General features: G+C 37.1%; 1 long non-coding RNA gene and 1 pseudogene across 1 annotated transcript; both read left to right on the forward strand.

Moving 5' to 3' along the window:
• Nucleotides 1-3,355: 3,355 nt before the first annotated feature.
• LOC149095501 (uncharacterized) lies at nucleotides 3,356-11,541 on the forward strand. The gene is made up of 2 exons (XR_016204841.1): nucleotides 3,356-3,901; nucleotides 11,446-11,541. It is a non-coding gene; the product is annotated as an uncharacterized LOC149095501 (long non-coding RNA).
• Nucleotides 11,542-15,574: 4,033 nt separating this feature from the next.
• Nucleotides 15,575-16,823, forward strand: LOC149095502 (uncharacterized; annotated as a pseudogene).
• Nucleotides 16,824-17,745: the final 922 nt, after the last annotated feature.

The raw sequence follows: 17,745 nt of genomic DNA on the forward strand, positions 1-17,745 counted from the left end.
AGATTAATATTAATCCAAATGATATTAATAATCTAATCCTTCCAATTTTTTTGCCTTGCCTTAATCTATTACTGAATTATAATAATCTATTATTATTATAATCCATGGATTAATATTAATCCGAGTTGTCCTGAAGTTTTGATGAATTCAACAATCAAGCTGAACATGAGGTTATTGATTGATTATGATGTGAGTGGGCCAGCTGGCAGAATCCTGTGAATTTGAGGACCTGTGTGAAAGTTTAATCATGAGATATTAGTTATTGGCTTTCAAGATTCCAGTATTAAGAGAACGGCCAGTCTCTGCCTCACCACTATGCATACTGCACACCGTGTCCATTGTAATGTTGGGATGTCACCATTTCATGCCCCCATACTGATGGCTGAAATGGTAGTGCACAGGTCTACGCGCACAAGTGGTTTGGACATACAGCCTGATCTAATCTCGGTTAGGTTGTTTTGTTTCATGCCTTATTGGGTATTTGATCCAGACTGAGGGCAAGTCACTTTCCCTTTACTATATAACATTGGACTTGGTTGGTCGACTGGACAGTCTGATATATTTTGAGATGGTGCTGCCATTGGTTCAGGGGCTGTTTCTGTTATGCTCTCCTGTGTTGGATTACCCCGGGTGTTTAGCTGAGAAGCTTGGGGTTTGGAGGAGAGCAGCACAGGCACAGGATTACTGTGGGTAGTATGTCAACAGTCGGTTGCTTCATGAAGACCATGGAAAGAGAGCATATATTGTTGGGGACATTGCTGGAGGCAAAACTGCTTTTTAGATATCTTTTTAATCATTTTATCTTTTATTAATTGTAACACTTGATATGCATTTTTATCAAATGAATAAAGACATTATGATTATTACTATTATTGTTACTGTTGGAGGTAACTCTTTGACATTTATTTTGTAATTGTAGGTTGTGGACCTAGGACTTCTTGTTCTAGATCTGTAAACTTTGCACCAATTAAAGGGCTCGTGTAACACTAGAAAGTACAATACAAATATACAAATTAATAGAAGTAACAAGATGAAAGAGTAAAGCAAAGCAATGACAAATGATTAGTCACAAACAGAAGTAAATAGGCACCCTGCAAGGAAGTAAGTGAGGTTGGCCATAATTGAAAACTTCCTTGAAATTACAAACATGAATGAAGGGAAGAAAAGCAACACCAATATAATAGTAAGATAGTAAAAATCATATGCAAGCGTTTTGCAAAAGTAAAATTATATAAATACCTAAATGAACTTCAAGTTCATTTTTGAAAGCTGACAAATTGCCTGCTATAACGACAAGTGGTTGGTCGTTCTATGACTCAATTATCCTGGTAAAGAATGCCGAGTAATATTATATACATTAACCTTCCTGCCCTCAATGTTCAGCTTTTACAGAATGATTTGCTTTTGTTGACTTTAATTCAAAAACATCGTTTGAGTTGAGATGACTTCAACAGAAAACAACAAACTGCAGCATGCTGAAACATACAGTCACATTTTTTTTGCAAATCAAGTGTGAAAAATATTTCTCAACAGGCTGATGTTGACAGAAACTTTGGCTAAGTCTTGCACCTTACATGGCTGCTTGATTGGAACATACAATTTTATTCCCCTTCAGGTCCATCATTTGTGTACCTGATTTATCTATCTACTGCAATCAGCCCACCCTCAGCTTTTTCAGCCATGCCCAAGTCAAAGGTCTGTTGCACTAATGTGTGCATAATTCCTCTCTTGCAGTCAAGAGGTGAAGCCAGCTTGACTTTGGACATAAAACGTTGTCCAGTGGATCTTAAAATTGCAACTGCACCAGGGACTGTTAGGGAATGTTATTCAGTAATCAGCTTTTAGGGCTGCCTTTGGTAGATGAAATAGCTGTTTTAAACACTGCCAATAGATTACAATTGTTGTTGGCAATGAGAGATCCTGGTGTAATGAGATGATACAAAGCTAAATATGCTAAAGTAATAATTAAACTGAAATAGTTGTCTTTATGAAATATTGTATGCAGTAGACAATATTATGTTATATTCATCAAGAAATAGTTTGTTTCACAGCTTTCGTGAAAACACCCTGAAAAGAACAAGCCATTTATAGGAATCAGTTGGTACAAACCGGTACACATAACAATTAAAATGAAATGAAATAATTTCCACAATAATGATATGATGACAAATTACTGGTATATAATAATGAAAGGTGCATAGAAGAAACATCACTCAATTATTTTCATGCAAATGAAAATAATTTATTGCAAACTTAAATAAAAAAGATGAATAAGCTACACCTGTGCCATGGTCCTTAATTAATTTTGTTACTGGATTTTGTTTAGTTATATTGAACAGGATGATGGCCTATGAACTGATTTTTTTTAAACACAAAATGCATCCAAATTGTGGTCGAAGACTAAAAGAAGAAACAAAGAAAACATGTCTTAGCAACAATGGACTCATCATGCCCTGTAGGGTACAGGGCATTGTGAAGACTGGTCATCATTTTCATCTGACTTGCAGTCTTTTTGTGGCCTTTGCCCTGGCCATGTGGCATTGCATTTAGCTTGGAGAAGTTTCTCTGATTAGCTCTTGAAACCTTCCTTCCTCAGCAACATCAGAGAGAGAACTTCCCCAGATTTCGGCGTGGGCGAGGATTGGTGCTTGTAAGCTGATCAGAGCTCAACGTTGTGACTGCTGGGGTCACCAATGCAACCCAATTTTTTCACTGGCAACTACCTTTCCATGCTTTTTGCTGACTGAAATACTTTTGCTGGTGACTAAAATTAATATGAAAACTAAGGGGCCAGCTGGCCCTAAGGTTTTTTCCTGAAAGTCGAGCCCTGCTGAAAGTATCAATCAGTCATCTTTCATGTTTTTAAGAGAAAAATTGTTGGCAGCTGCTGTCATTTTGTGTAGCATACGGTGTTGATCCATTGCCTTAGTGGTAATAAGTTGGCAAGGCTTTTACAATAAGGCGAGAGATCTTTCCTTTCTAGTTTGCAGCCTTTCTTTTGCAATAACTGGTAGCACACTACAGACAACTCTTGCCTTGCAGACCCCCTGCTATTATGGACAGCCTGATGTTACTGATAGAGGCTCTATATGAAAAACCATAATTTAGATGTCAAAATTGGCAAAATAGAATATAACTACATCTGCACTTAGTTAAGTCGGTAAAAATCCTGTGATATCACACCAACTGTAAAAATCTCAGAAAAAAAATATAATAGGATATTAAAACTGAAACATTAAAGCTAATATTAAAACTAATACAATGGACTACAAACTACTAAGTGTTCGAATGAAAATAGCATTTATTATTAAATCTTAATAATAAATCTTAATCACTCTCTGAAACAGACGGTGTCTTATGGCCTTAATGAATGAAAATTAATCTGTCAATTTTCTGACACTGTCTGGCAGAGAGTTGAATGATGGAGCAGCCATTGATTTATGGCTATTATCCTATCCCTATTGCAAAATTGTGAACACTTCATATGATCCCACACTGATTCTTTTAGTGTTTCTCAATCGTTACGAGGGACACCTTGAATGTATTGAGTGATTTGTCATTGTTCTGTTGTCTTGGAGTGTTTACTACTGGTAGTTTGTACACTATTTTGACCTATACTACATATATTACAATTTTTTGCTTAAAAGCACAAAGCAGTATGTGCACTGCATGTGGGTTTATATGACTTGTATTGAGTCATTTTCATCTCACCCCTCTACTGCAGGCAGCCCTGCTATAACGGCAACAAATGACGATCTCAAGGATGTGCACTATAACAAGAGTCAACTGTATTGGTGTCCACTTCTATGGTGAATTTGATAGAGGGATGGTAGTTGTTGAGGGTTTCAAGGAAAGTTACTGCTGAACTTGAACCAGTTGTTAGTGAAGTGGTTTTTCTAAGGTAATAAGTCTGATGTCAGAATCTGTGAATTGGGTGATGGTTGGGAGCCTCATTTCTCGATAAATTTTATGGTTTAGTTTTCTGTGTAATAGTTAAAACAGGGGTGCCACACCAGGTCAGGAAATGGTCAGGAAAAAATTCTTCTAAGGTCAATGAATTTTTTGTTAATTTAGGGAAAATTGGCATTTTGAAGAAGAGTCAAGGAAAATATTCAGCACGACTGGTTTAATACCTGTAAAACCTGGAGAAGATTTTGGGTCACTGTTATCTCAACTTTGTTTTTTCCTTAATAAAGAAGGAAAATCTGTTGAAAATTTTAAGTTTAATGAATGGGTAGAAATGAATGAAGCCACTGCTATCTGCTATGTGACATTTATCTGACAGCATTGCAAATCTTACTTTGGGAACATTTGTGGTGATAAGGAAAGCACTGGTATTGAGGAAAGAGTTCCCTAATTTGGATATGTTATTAATATTCCTGAAACTGTGATCAATACGATGTCTTGTAACTACTGAGGATTTAATGATAATAATAAAAAAAAAAAATAAACTGATATTTTAAAAGGAGGCCTCCAATCACCTAAAGGTGGTTTCCAGGAGGGTCCTCTAAAAAATACAAGTCTAGAACTAGGATTAAAAATCTACTTCCAACTAAGGTTAAAATGATTAACCAAGGAACAAGGTAAGACTGAATGGCAGTCAGTGAGGAGAATTACAAAAATATCAGTTATGACACTGGACAAGATAAAAATGAAGGACAATCAGTATAGAGAATTCCAATATCGGTTCTGACACTGGACGAGATAAAACTAAATGACAATCTGTATGGAGAATTGCAATATTTATTCTCACACTTGACAAGATAAAACTGAGCGACAATCAGCATGAAGAATTACAACAATTCTTTTGACAACGGACAAGATAAAACTGAACGGCAGTCAGTGTGGAGAAGTACAACATTATCAGTTCTGAGACTGGACAACACAAAACTGAATGGCACTAAGTAGAGAGAATTACAACAATCTCAGTTCTGACACTGGACGAGATAAAATTGAATGACAATTTGGATGGTGAATTCAACGATATTAGTTCTGATACTGGACAAGATAAAACTGAACGACAACCTGTATGGAGAATTGCAATATTTATTCTCACACTTGACAAGATAAAACTGGAGGACAATCAGTATGAAGAATTACAACAATTCTTCTGAACACAGACAAGATAAAACTGAATGTCAGTCAGTGTGGAGAAGTACAACATTATCAGTTCTGACACTGGACAACATAAAACTGAATGACAATCAACATGGAGAATTACAACAACATCAGTTCTCACACCGGACAATATCAGTTCTGACACTGGATAAAAAATGAATGACTATCGGTATGGAGAATTACAACAATATGAGTTCTGACAATGGACAAGATAAAACTGAACAACACAATCAGTATGGAGAATTACAACAATATCAGTTCTCACTCTGGACAAGACAAAACTAAAGGACAATCAGTATGGAAAATTGCAATATCAACTCTGACACTGGACAAGATAAAAATGAATGAGAATCAGTAGGGAGAATTACAACAATATCAGTTCTGACACTGGACAAGATAAAAACAAAGGGCAATCAGTATAAAGAATTGCAATATTAATTCTGACACTCGACAACATAGACCTGAATGACAATCAGTATGAAGAATTACAACATTATCAGTTCTGACAATAGACAAGATAAAAATGAAGGATGAGTATGGAAAATTGCAATATTAATTCTGACACTGGACAAGACAGAATAGAACGACAATCAGTATGGAGAATTACAACAATATCAGTTCTGACACTGGACAAGATAAAACTTTACGACAATCAGTATGGAAAAATACAACAATAGTTCTGATAACAGACAAGAGAAAACTGAACGGCAGTCATTGTGGAGAATTAGAACAATATGATTTCTGACAACGAGCACGATAAAATTGAACGGTAGTCAGTACGGAGAATTACAGCAATATTAGTTCTGACAATGGACAAGACAAAAATGAAGGATAATGAGTATGGAGAATTGGAATATTAATTCTGACACTGGAGAAGATAGAACTGAACAACAATCAGTATGGAAAATTACAACAAAAGTTCTGACAACGGACAAGATAAAACTGAACGGCAGTCAGTACGGAGAATTACAACATTATCAGTTCTGACTCGGCACAAGATAAAACTGAACTGGAGTCAATGTGGAGAATTACAACTATATCAGTTCTGATACTGGACAAGATAAAAATGAAGGACAATCAGTATGGTGAATTTCAACAATATCAGCTCTGACACTGCAAAAGATAAAACTGGATAAAAATCAGTATGGAGAATTATAACAATATCAGTTCTGACACTGAACAAGATAAAACTGAACGGCAGTCAGTGTGAAAAATTAGAACAATGTCAGTTCTGACACTGGACAAAATACAAAATGAATGACAATCGGTATATACCTCTTACTAACCGAGTTTGAGGGCCGTACCATAAGTTACGGACCGAGTTTTTTTCCCCTTTAATTTATGGCTCAAGGGCAAAGCACGCAGGCCATAAATCGAAGGGGAAAAAACGAGGATCCCTAACTTACGGTACAGACCGAGAAAACGAGGTTAGTAAGATATTTATTATATCTCTATTGTGTGTATGACGGGCTCAGGAACGATTTCTATTTAAGCGGAATGCCTTCAAATTTCTGATGCACCTCAAAATCAAAACGAGTCAATTTGAAATTGTTTTTAAGTTGTTAGCATGCTTTAATACACAATTTAGAGTAAAAAAAGTCTTAAATGTTTACTTGATATAAAAGTTAGGAACACTTGGCGATAAATCACAAAACAGTTTTTCAACAAAACCAGCGTTAAATTTTAGTGTGCCGTAAAGGAGAGTACGGCCTGATAAATTGACCAATCACAGCACGTGTACTAACTAAGAGATATAAGAAAGTTAATTACAGCACTATCAGTTCCAACTTGGACAACATAAAACTGAACAACTATCAGTATGGAGAATTACAGCAATATCAGTTCTGACACTGATTAAAATAAAACTGAACGGGAGACAGTGTGGAGAATTACAACAATATCAGTTCTGACACTGGACAAGATAAAAATGAACGACAACCAGTAGGGAGAATTACATGTACAACAATATCAATTCTAACTCTGGACAAATTAAAAGTGAACGACATGCAGTATGAAGAGTTACATGAATAGTTCTGACAATGGACAAGATAAAACTAAATGGCAGTCAGTATAGAGAATTACAACAATATCAGTTCTGACACTGCAAAAGGTAAAACTGAATGACAATCAATATGGAGAATTGAACAATATCAGTTCTGACATTAAAGAAGATAAAAGTAAACGGCAGTCAGTGTGGAGAATTACATCAATATCAGTCTTGCCATTGGACAAGATAAAAATAAATGACAATCAGCATGGTGAATTACAACAATATCACATCTGACTCTGCAAAAGAAAAAACTGAATGACAATCAGTATGGAGAATTAAACAATATCAGTTTTGACACTGAACAAGATAAAGAGAAACGGCAGTCAGTGTGGAGAATTACATCAATATGAGTTTTTGACACTGGACAAGAAAAAATGAAATGGCAGTCAGTGTGGCGAATTACAACAATATCAGTTCTGACACTGGACAAGATAAGATTAAATGACAATCAGTATGGTGAATTACATCAATATCAGTTCTGATACTGGACAAGATAAAACTGAACGGCAACCTATATCGAGAACTGCAATATTAATTCTGACACTTGACAAGATAAAACTGAAATACAAGCAGTATGGAGAATTACAACAATCATTCTGACAACGGACAAGAGAAATCTGAAGGGCAGTCAGTGTGGAGAATTACAACAATATCAGTTCTGACACTGAACAAGATAAAAATGAACGGCAGTCAGTGTGGAGGATTACAACAATATTAGTTCTGACACGGCACAAAATGAAAATGAATCATAATCAGTAGGGAGAATTACAGCAATATCAGTTCTGACACTGGACAACATAAAAGTGAACGATAATCAACATGGAGAATTACAACAATATCAGTTCTGACACTGGACAAGATAAAAAAGGAGGACAGTCACTATGGAGAATAGCAATACCAGTTCTGACACTGGACAAGATAAAAATGACTGACAATCGGTATGAAGAATTAGAACAATATCAGTGTTGGCAATGGGCAGGGTAAAACTGAACGACAGTCAGGATGGAGAATTACAACAATATCAGTTTTGACACTGGACAAGATAAAACTGAATGACGATCAGTATGGAAAATTACTACAATACCAGCTCTGACACTGGACAAGATAAAACTAAATGACAATTACTATGGAGAATTAAAACAATCGTTCTGGTGATGGACAAGATAAAACTCAACCGCAGTCAGCGTGGAGAATTAGAACAATATTAGTTCTGACAGAGGACAAGATGAAACCGAACAGGAGTTAGTGTAGAGAATTACAACAACATCATTTCTGATACTGAACAAGATAAAAATCAATGACAATCAGTTTGGTGAATTACAAGAATATCAGTTCTGATACTGGACAAGATAAAACTGAACGACAATCTCTATGGAGAATTGCAATATCAATTCTGACACTTTACAAGATAAAACTAAACGACAATCAGTATGGAGAATTAAAAAAAATAGTTCTGACAACGAAGAAAATAAAACTGAACGGCAGTCAGTATGGAGAATTACAGCAAAATCAGTTCTGACACTGGACAAGATAAAACTGAATGACAATCAGTATGAAGAATTACAACAATATCAGTTCTGACACTAAGCAAGATAAAACTGAACGGCAGTCAGTGTGGAGAATTACAACAATATCAGTTCTGACACTGGACAAGATAAAACTGAATGACAATCAGTATGAAGAATTACAACAATATCAGTTCTGACACTAAGCAAGATAAAACTGAACGGCAGTCAGTGTGGAGAATTACAACAATATCAGTTCTGACACTGGACAAGATAAAGCTGAACAGCAATCAGTATGGAGAATTGCAATATCAATTGTGACACTGGACAAGATAATACTGAACGACAGTCAGTATGGAGAATTGCAACAATAGTTCTGAAAACGGAGAAAATAAAACTGAATGGCATTCAGTATGGACAATTACAACAATATTAGTTCTGACACTGCAAAAGGCAAAACTTAACGGCAGTTAGTGTGGAGAATTACAACAATGTCAGTACTGACACTAAAGAAGATAAAACTGAATGGCAGTCAATGTGAAGAATTAGAACAATATCAGTTCTGACACCGGACAAGATAAAAATGAGTGACATTCAGTGTGGTAAATTACAACAATATCAGTTCTGATACTGGACAAGATAAAACTGAACGACAAACTGTATGGAGAATTGCAATATCAATTTTGACACTGGACAAGATGAAACTGAACGACAATCAGTATGGAGAATTACAACAATAGTTCTGACAATGGACAAGAGAAATTTGAATGGCAGTCAGTATGGAGAATTACAAAAATAGTTCTGAAAAGGACAAGATAAAATTACACGGCAGTCAGTATGGAGAATTACAACAATAGTTCTGACAACGGACAAGATAAAACTGAACAGCAGTCAGTATGGACAATTACAACAATAGTTCTATTAACGGAAAAGATAAAACTGAGCCGTAGTCAGTATGGAGAATTACAACAACATCAGTTTTGACACTGCACAAGATAAAACTAAATGAGAGTCAGTGTGGAGAATTAAAACAATATCAGTTTGGACACTGGACAAGATAATCTGTAAGGAGAATTACAACAATATCAGTTCTGACACCGGACAAAATAAAACTTAACCAGTATCAGTATGGAGAATTACAACAATATCAGTTCTGACACAGGACAAGATAAAACTGAACGACAACCGTAGGGAGAATTACAACAATATCAATTTTGACTCTGGACAAGATAAAACTGAACGACAGGTAAAATGGAGAATTACATCAATAGTTCTGACAATGGACAAGATAAGACTGAATGGCAGTCAGTGTGAAGAATTACAACAATATCAGTTCTGACAACGGACACGATAAAACTGAGCAGTGGTCAGTATAGATCATTACAACCACATCAGTTCTGACACTGCAAAAGATAAAACTGAATGACAGTCAGTTTGGAGAATTAAACAATACCAGTTCTGACACTGAACAAGATAAAACTGAACGGCAGTCAGTGTGGAGAGCTACATCATTATCAGTTCTGACAGTAGACAAGATAAAAAGTGACAATCAGCATGGTAAATTACAACATTTTCAGATCTGACACTGCAAAAAATAAAACTGAATGACAATTTGTAATGAGAATTACAACAATATCAGTTGTGGCACTGAAAAAGATCAAACTGAAGGGCAGTCAGTGTGTAGAATTATAACAATATCAGTTCTGACACTAAACAAGATAAAACTGAACAGCAGTCAGGGTGGAGAGTTACAACCACATTAGTTCTGAAAATGGGCAAGATAAAACTGAACGACAATCAACATGGAAAATTACAACAATATCAGTTCTGACACTGGACAAGATAGAAATGAATGACAATCGGTATGGAGAATTACAACAATAACAGTTCTGAAAATGGACAAGATAAAACTGAACGACAATCAGTATGCAGAATTGCAATGATATCAATTTTGACACTGGACAAGTTAAAACTCAACGACAATCAGTATGGAAAATTACAATAACAATTCTGACAGTGGACAAGATAGAAATGAATGAGAATGAGAAGGGAGAATTACAACAATATCATTTTTGACACTGACCAAGATAAAACTGAAGGACAATCAGTATGGAATATTGCAATATTAATTTTGACTCTGGACAACATAGAACTGAACGACAATCAGTATGGAGAATTACAACAATATTAGTTCTGACAATGGACAAGATAAAACTGAACGACAATCATTATGGAGAATTACAACAATATCAGTTCTGACACTGGACAAGATAAAACTGAACAGTAATCAGTATGGAGAATTGCAATATCAGTTCTGCCAACGGACAAGATAAAACTGAACGACATTCAGTATGGAGATTTACTATTTAAGTTCTGACACTGGGCAAGATAAAACTGAATGACAATTAATGTGGAGAATTACTATCTTAGTTCTGAAATGAGCAAGATGGAGCTGAATGAACATCAGTATTGAGAATTAATATTGCAGTTTAGTTGACACTGAACAAGATAAAAATGAATGACATTCCATATGCATGGTGAATTAATCCTTAGGTTCTGGCCCTGGCTAGAGCAGGAATTGTTTGTAATAATCTGTTGATCGATTACCGAGATGCTGTTTCGCATTGTAAATGACCTTTTATTGAAAAAAAAAACGAATACTCGAGGTGATGGCAAGACTTGGCTAAATGCAGCTTAATAGTAGTGTTCATGAGAAGTATTGAGTATTTTGGCCTGTTATTGACATTGCTCCTTTTGTTTTCCTCTTCGTAGATATGGATGTGTTTCCAGCTTTTTTTTAGATAATATTACCATCCTCTGTTTGCTTTGGAATGTTTTAGGAATAAAAATTAATTTGTGTTTGCTGTACATTGTGGTATTTCTTTTCTGTTACCTTTGCAGCCGTGTCACTGAAAACATTATTTTACGGCTGTAATGATATTTCTGTTATTTTTATAATGATAAGCCATGTATACATCCTGCATAGCAGGTGTAAACGGGGAGGGAATAGGGGGTATCCTTTCGCACGCAACGCTTATGCAGCGCTTTCTCTTGTGTCACTTGTATTTTCTTTGTATATACCAAGTGAATACAAGTGGGATATTCCAATGTATACCAAGAGAAAACGTTACATAACTAGTTTCTATTTCATCACTAAGTTAGTTCAGAGGGTTAAGAACTCAGATTAACCAATCAAATTGCTTCATTGCTGGCACAGTATTCCCTAAGTATTGGACCGGGCACTGTCCAGAATGATCCCCCACGATCACTGTTAAAGATTTTCGTTAGTGTTATGGCGTTTCTGAAAGAGCTTGCTTTGATCACACGAAACACTCGTTTTGTTTTCTTTCCAACTCTTTTTCCCTTCTGTTTTGTTTAACATCAGGCGCGAGTATGCGACTAGTCGGCTTTCAATCAGAATTGCGCGTTTGAAGTTTGCAATGTTTCTCCAGTTTGTGATCGTGGCATTTTTCTGAACATTTTCAGTTGCGTAATAAATCCCTTATTAACGAAGCTTGCAATTCTTGTTGCCTAATTACTTGTAGAAATTTATGGACGTCCGGCCCATTAAATCCCAGGCATTCTGGATAAAAGTCAAAGTAAATTTATGGCCACACATTGTTTAAAGAGTTGGGTTTGCTTGACAGTATCACATCTGACAACGTCTCAGATGTTGAGTCTTGTTAGTGAGCTTGCATACAACATATCCAGTCATAAAAAGAGCCCTTAACCATTTTTCACCGTGATTATAGACCTCGCCCCCAATCAGTTTTGTAATGAATTTCAAACATTTCTTCTGGTCATTTATGGAAAAAAACTCAACAACTCAACAATCAACCAATCAACCAACTTTGGGTCGATTTCCAAACACTTGGGCGATATTTCCCAGCCCTAAAGACTCTAAACAAATTCGAGAAGACTTTGGTTTTCAATAAAATGGCCAGAAGAAAAAGTTTGGAACGCTTACTTATGAGCAGTCTGGCCGAAATAATACCTCCCTTAGTGACTATGACCAGAAAGTCGCCGCGACCGGGCTACGCGCAACGCGATTTTGACCAACTTTTAGTCGATTTCCTCTGGTCGATTTTTCTTCTGGTCAAAATCACGCTGCGCGTAGCCCGGTCTAGTCATAGTCACTAAGTGAGTTATTATTTTGGCCAGACTGCTGATAAGTAAGCGTCCAAAAATTTTTCGTCTCGCAATTTTCCTGAAAACCAATGTCTTCTCATATTAGTTTAGACTCCTTAGGGCTGGGAAATGTCGCCCAAGTCCCTGGTAATCGACCCAAAGTTGGTATAAATCGCGCTGCGCGTAGCTCGGTTTCGGCGACTTTCTGGTCATAGTCACTAAGTGTGTTAATATTTCGGCCAGACTGCTCATAAGTAAGCGTTCAAAACACCTTTTCTCGCCATTTCACTGAAAACCAAGGTCTTCTGGAATTAGTTTCGAGTCCCTAGGACTGGAAAATATCGCCCAAGTTCCTGGATATCGACCCAAACTTGGTATAAATCGCGCTGCGCCTAGCCCGGTCTCGGCGACTTTCTAGTCATAGTCATTAAGTAAGTTAATATTTTGGCCAGACTGTCCATAAGTAAAAGTTCAAAAATATTTTTCTGGTCATTTCACTAGAATCCAAAGTCTTCTCGAATTAGTTTAGAGTCCCTAGCGCTGGGAAATATCGCCCAAGTTGTTGGAAATCCACCCAAAGTTGGTCAAGATCGCGCTGCCGGTAACCCAATCTCGGCGACTTTCTAGTCATAGTTGCTAGGTGAGTTAATATTTTTGCTAGACTGCTACTAAGTAAGTGGTCAAAAATTCTTATCTGCCCATTTCTCTAGAAACCAAGGTCTTACTAAAATTAGTTTAAAGTCCCTAGTGCTGGGAAATATCACCCAAGTTCCTCTAAATTGACCCAAAGTTGGTCAAAATAGCGCTGCGCGTAGCCCGCTCTCGGCGACTTTCCAGTCATAGTCACTAAGTGAGCTAATATGTCGGCCAGACTGCCCATAAGTAAGCGTTCAAAAATTTCCCTTCTGGCCATTTCACTGAAAACCAAAGTCTTCTCGAATTAGTTTAGAATCCCTAGGGCTGGGAAATATCGCCCAAGTTCCTGGAATTCCACCCAAAGTTGGTCAAAATTGTAAAACAATAAAAATGCAAGCAAGATATAAATTCCCAACCATATTTATTCGTTGTAATATTGGGTAAAAAGATAATGGTAATGTTTTAAGAAATAGGTGTTGGGTCATTCGAAATATAATATTGGAATATTTTAGGTGTTTGGGATACATTGACATTATAGACTTCCTCCTTGACTAGCTGATCAAATGTTGCCTTTCTTATCGTTGTTGTTGTATACGCAGGTGCTACGTTTCCTAGGAACTAGTTCTTCGTATGTGTAAATTACTTGACTGTTGTTACATTGGAAATAGTGCCCTGTAATCTAACTATTTTGAATATAGTATCTACTTAAATAATTTGTTAACTGATTCTTGTTAGACCTGTTAAAATACTTTGGTACATTTATGTTGAGGGCCATTAGGTTATCAGTTTTATTACTGTCAAATGCTACCCTAGTAAAAAAAAGTCTTACTACTACTACTACTACTACTACTACTACTACTACTACTACTTCTGCGAGCACCGTTGCTACACTACATGTTTTCGGGTCAGCTGCGTTGTTCAGCAACTCGTTTGTTTACTCGCGGGTGTCGATCGAGAAAACAAAATAAAAATTGAAATCTAGATTTTGGAAGCGCTCTTTTTGGAATTAGTCGCGTTAGAATCCTTAACTCATTTTTAGTCTCCTGTCCAATTTTTCAGAATTTTCAACAACAACTTTTATTAGAGATCCTGGCACTTTTCCTTGATTTTAATTTGTAAACTTATTCTTGATAATTGTTATATTGAACGTGCTGATTTATTTGGATCATACACCCTATGCTTGATAGTGGAAATTCAGAAATGAAAAGATTTTTCACTAAGTGAATTCTGCGAATTCATGCTAGTAGAACACTGCGCATGTACTGAAATCAGCGTTAATTGTCGAATTACACGAATTAGACAGCTGATTGACAGCACGGGTGTGATCCAGATAAAAGAGCGCGGGCCAAACCTACGCATCAGAGTTGTAGTAATCGCTGTAATCAGTCAAGAGTGGCAGTAGGGGAACGTTGTCAGTATTGTAATGAAGTCACCAATGGTGGAAATAAAAAGCGAGCTAACCAAACAAAGAGTGTTTAAGTGATCGGCTAATTTCCCCAAGGTCGCTTTAACAAGCCGGTGGAGTTCCGGTTTCGGTGCCCGACGGCCCGGATTTTGTGTCGAAAATCCGATCAGTGGATGACTAGACGTGGCTATGGCCGTAATGTTTTAACCGGACCACTCCGGTTACCAACTGCTCGACCGTGGATGTTGTAATTAACATCATCATCATATGCAGACGGTGGATTAAACGCCAACATTAACGTTTACAGTCGCTGTCTAAAGGGAACTGAGACAAAAAATAAACAGAACTGAACATTGAGGGTTAAGTTCCAAGAAGTAGAAGCCGACGCGTGCGTGTCTTTCTTTTACGGAGTTACTTGCAGAACTAAGAGAAACAGGACAAGCTGAGTCAAGCCAAGTCAAGCCAGCACAAACCAGGTCAAGCCAGGACAAGCCAGGAAATCAACCCGCCAGATGGAGCGTAAGGCCTACTGATGTTGCGTACTCATTATTCCTTTTTCGTAACCTTTTCTAGCACCCTATGCTAGTTTTAAATAATATATTTATTAGTACTTACGTACTTGTGCTACTGTTCGTTGTGGTGATCCAATTCTCTTATCTTTTAGTTAAAAGTTTGCACCGACATTTAATTGGAATTGATAGGAATAGTGGTTGTTGCAATTTATGCCACTTAGGCCTAAAGCCTCTAAAAAGATCGTTACGCGTTCTCAAATACATCAGGCACAGCTGATTGAAACGCACAGAGAAAGTAATATTTGTGTTTGTCCTGTATCCGATATCATGAATGCTGCCCAAAAAGAAGAATTTAAAGCCTTCTTTACCTCTTTTCTGACGACAATAAAAGGCGATCTAGAAAAAGAAGCGCATACGACACGCACACAATTAGATTCTCTACAAAATAAGATTGACCAAAAAGCAACTAGTCATGATCACGGCTTGAAGCCAGAAATTTTTGATGGAAATCCTATAGCGGACGCGTCAGTATGGTTGAAGAATTTTCGTGGCATAGCCAAATTAAATAATTGGTCGGAGGAGTTGCAACCTAATGCTTTTTCACTCTATTTGCGGGGCATTGCGCACGCCTGCTTTGTCACATTAGCTGAGGAAACTACCAGCACTTTATCTGCTCTTTTTGATGCGTTTCGCGCACGTTTTGGCTCTGGCCCACAGGATTGGATTTTAAGTCAACAATTAAGTGCGCGTAAACACGCTCCAAACGAGCCCATCGACGATTACATTACTGATATTACGCGCCTATGCAAACGATCAAAATTGTCTGACGTAGAAACAGTGAGATATTTTATTGAGGTATTACAGGGCGACCTTCAAGCCTATGTGTCACTATAGGTAGGCCAAAGACGTTTCAGGAGGCCGAGTCTCAAGCGTATGAAGGACATCGTCAATCGCCGCCAGGCTGCTTCAGATACTCAATCTGTGTTAACGAAAATGCAAATCACGTTTACTAAATTCCTGGAGCAACCTTCAAGTACTTGAACAATGCGGTGATAGCCACCGCTGCGCCAGCTCCAGGTCCTTCAGCTGCTGAAAAGAAACTGGACGAATTGTCCAATCACATTAAAACACTCCAAAAACAACAACAGCGTCAGCAGCAGCACATAAACGCAACTTATGCTATGGCTGCTTATGATGATCAGCCTCCTGGGACATCGCGCCCTTTTCAACCTAGTAATTAGCAGGGACCAAACAGTCAACTAGACCAGTTACAGCGACGGTTAACATATTTAGAGAGTGTTCTAAGGCGGTATCAGAATCCGCGCCATTCCGCCAATCGCTCATATGACCGATCTTACAGAGGCTGGAATGATGAATATAGTAATGAATTCCGTATTCACCCCTTCTACAATCGACGTTCTATGTTAGCCATAGAGGAACCACCAAATTCCAACCAGGGAAACGCCTAAGGACTCTTGTTGGTACCCCAAGAGTCCGTTTTGGTAGAACAAAATTATTTAAATATTATAGACAAGGTTTTCGAAGAGCAACTAGAAACAACAATCAAGTTAGTTATAAGCCCAGAAATTGTTTTACCACTATAGATAGCAGATTCTCTCCAAGACATTCGGTTGCTCGACATAATGTTTCTACTTGTAAAACAGGTGTAAATAGTATTGATGATATTCGCACGGAATCGCCAATTGTAAATAGTCACAATCGCCTTGATGACAGTTTTTCTGACTCGCCTATTTCGGATATCGTGGTAATCCCGGGACACCCATATCCTTCTAAAAATATCGTGTCTGAAACACAGTCTAGGGAATCTTTATGTCCGCTTTCTTCGGCGACGAAAAATAGTAATCACAATGTAACTTTTGATAATACATGTTGAGAAAATTAAATACAGTTACCAAATTGAACCAGAGTTCTCAACATACGAGACGCAATAAAAGAAAGGTTAACAGAAATACACAAGTGAAAGTGCGCAAATATCATTTATCAGAAATTGAAAATAAAATGGAGACTGGCTATGTCCATATTAATATTACCAAGAGAATACCGCAAAATCAGACAGTTTTCTCACTCAGCGATGACGCCGCACAAGGTGTTAACAACATGTCAATTTGTCCCGATGGAAACATTAACGCTGGCGTTACCGTGATTATTGATAAACATCAAAGTACCTACGTAGATGACCTAGAAAGGAAAGAATTACATCTCAAAGATGTTATCACCACAAACAGTGACGAAACCATAGAAAAACGGGAACGCATTGAAGAAGTTAAAAATAGATACAAGAAATCATAATATATCGTCAGTTAAATTAAAACCAATATTAAAACAGAAAAGAAGTTACCCAATTTTAAGAGAAGAGATTAACGAGAAAAT

Source organism: Orbicella faveolata, unplaced genomic scaffold (genome assembly GCF_042242905.1).
Source record: "Orbicella faveolata isolate gen_17 unplaced genomic scaffold, um_ofav_v1 contig_50, whole genome shotgun sequence".
NCBI lineage: Eukaryota > Metazoa > Cnidaria > Anthozoa > Scleractinia > Merulinidae > Orbicella > Orbicella faveolata.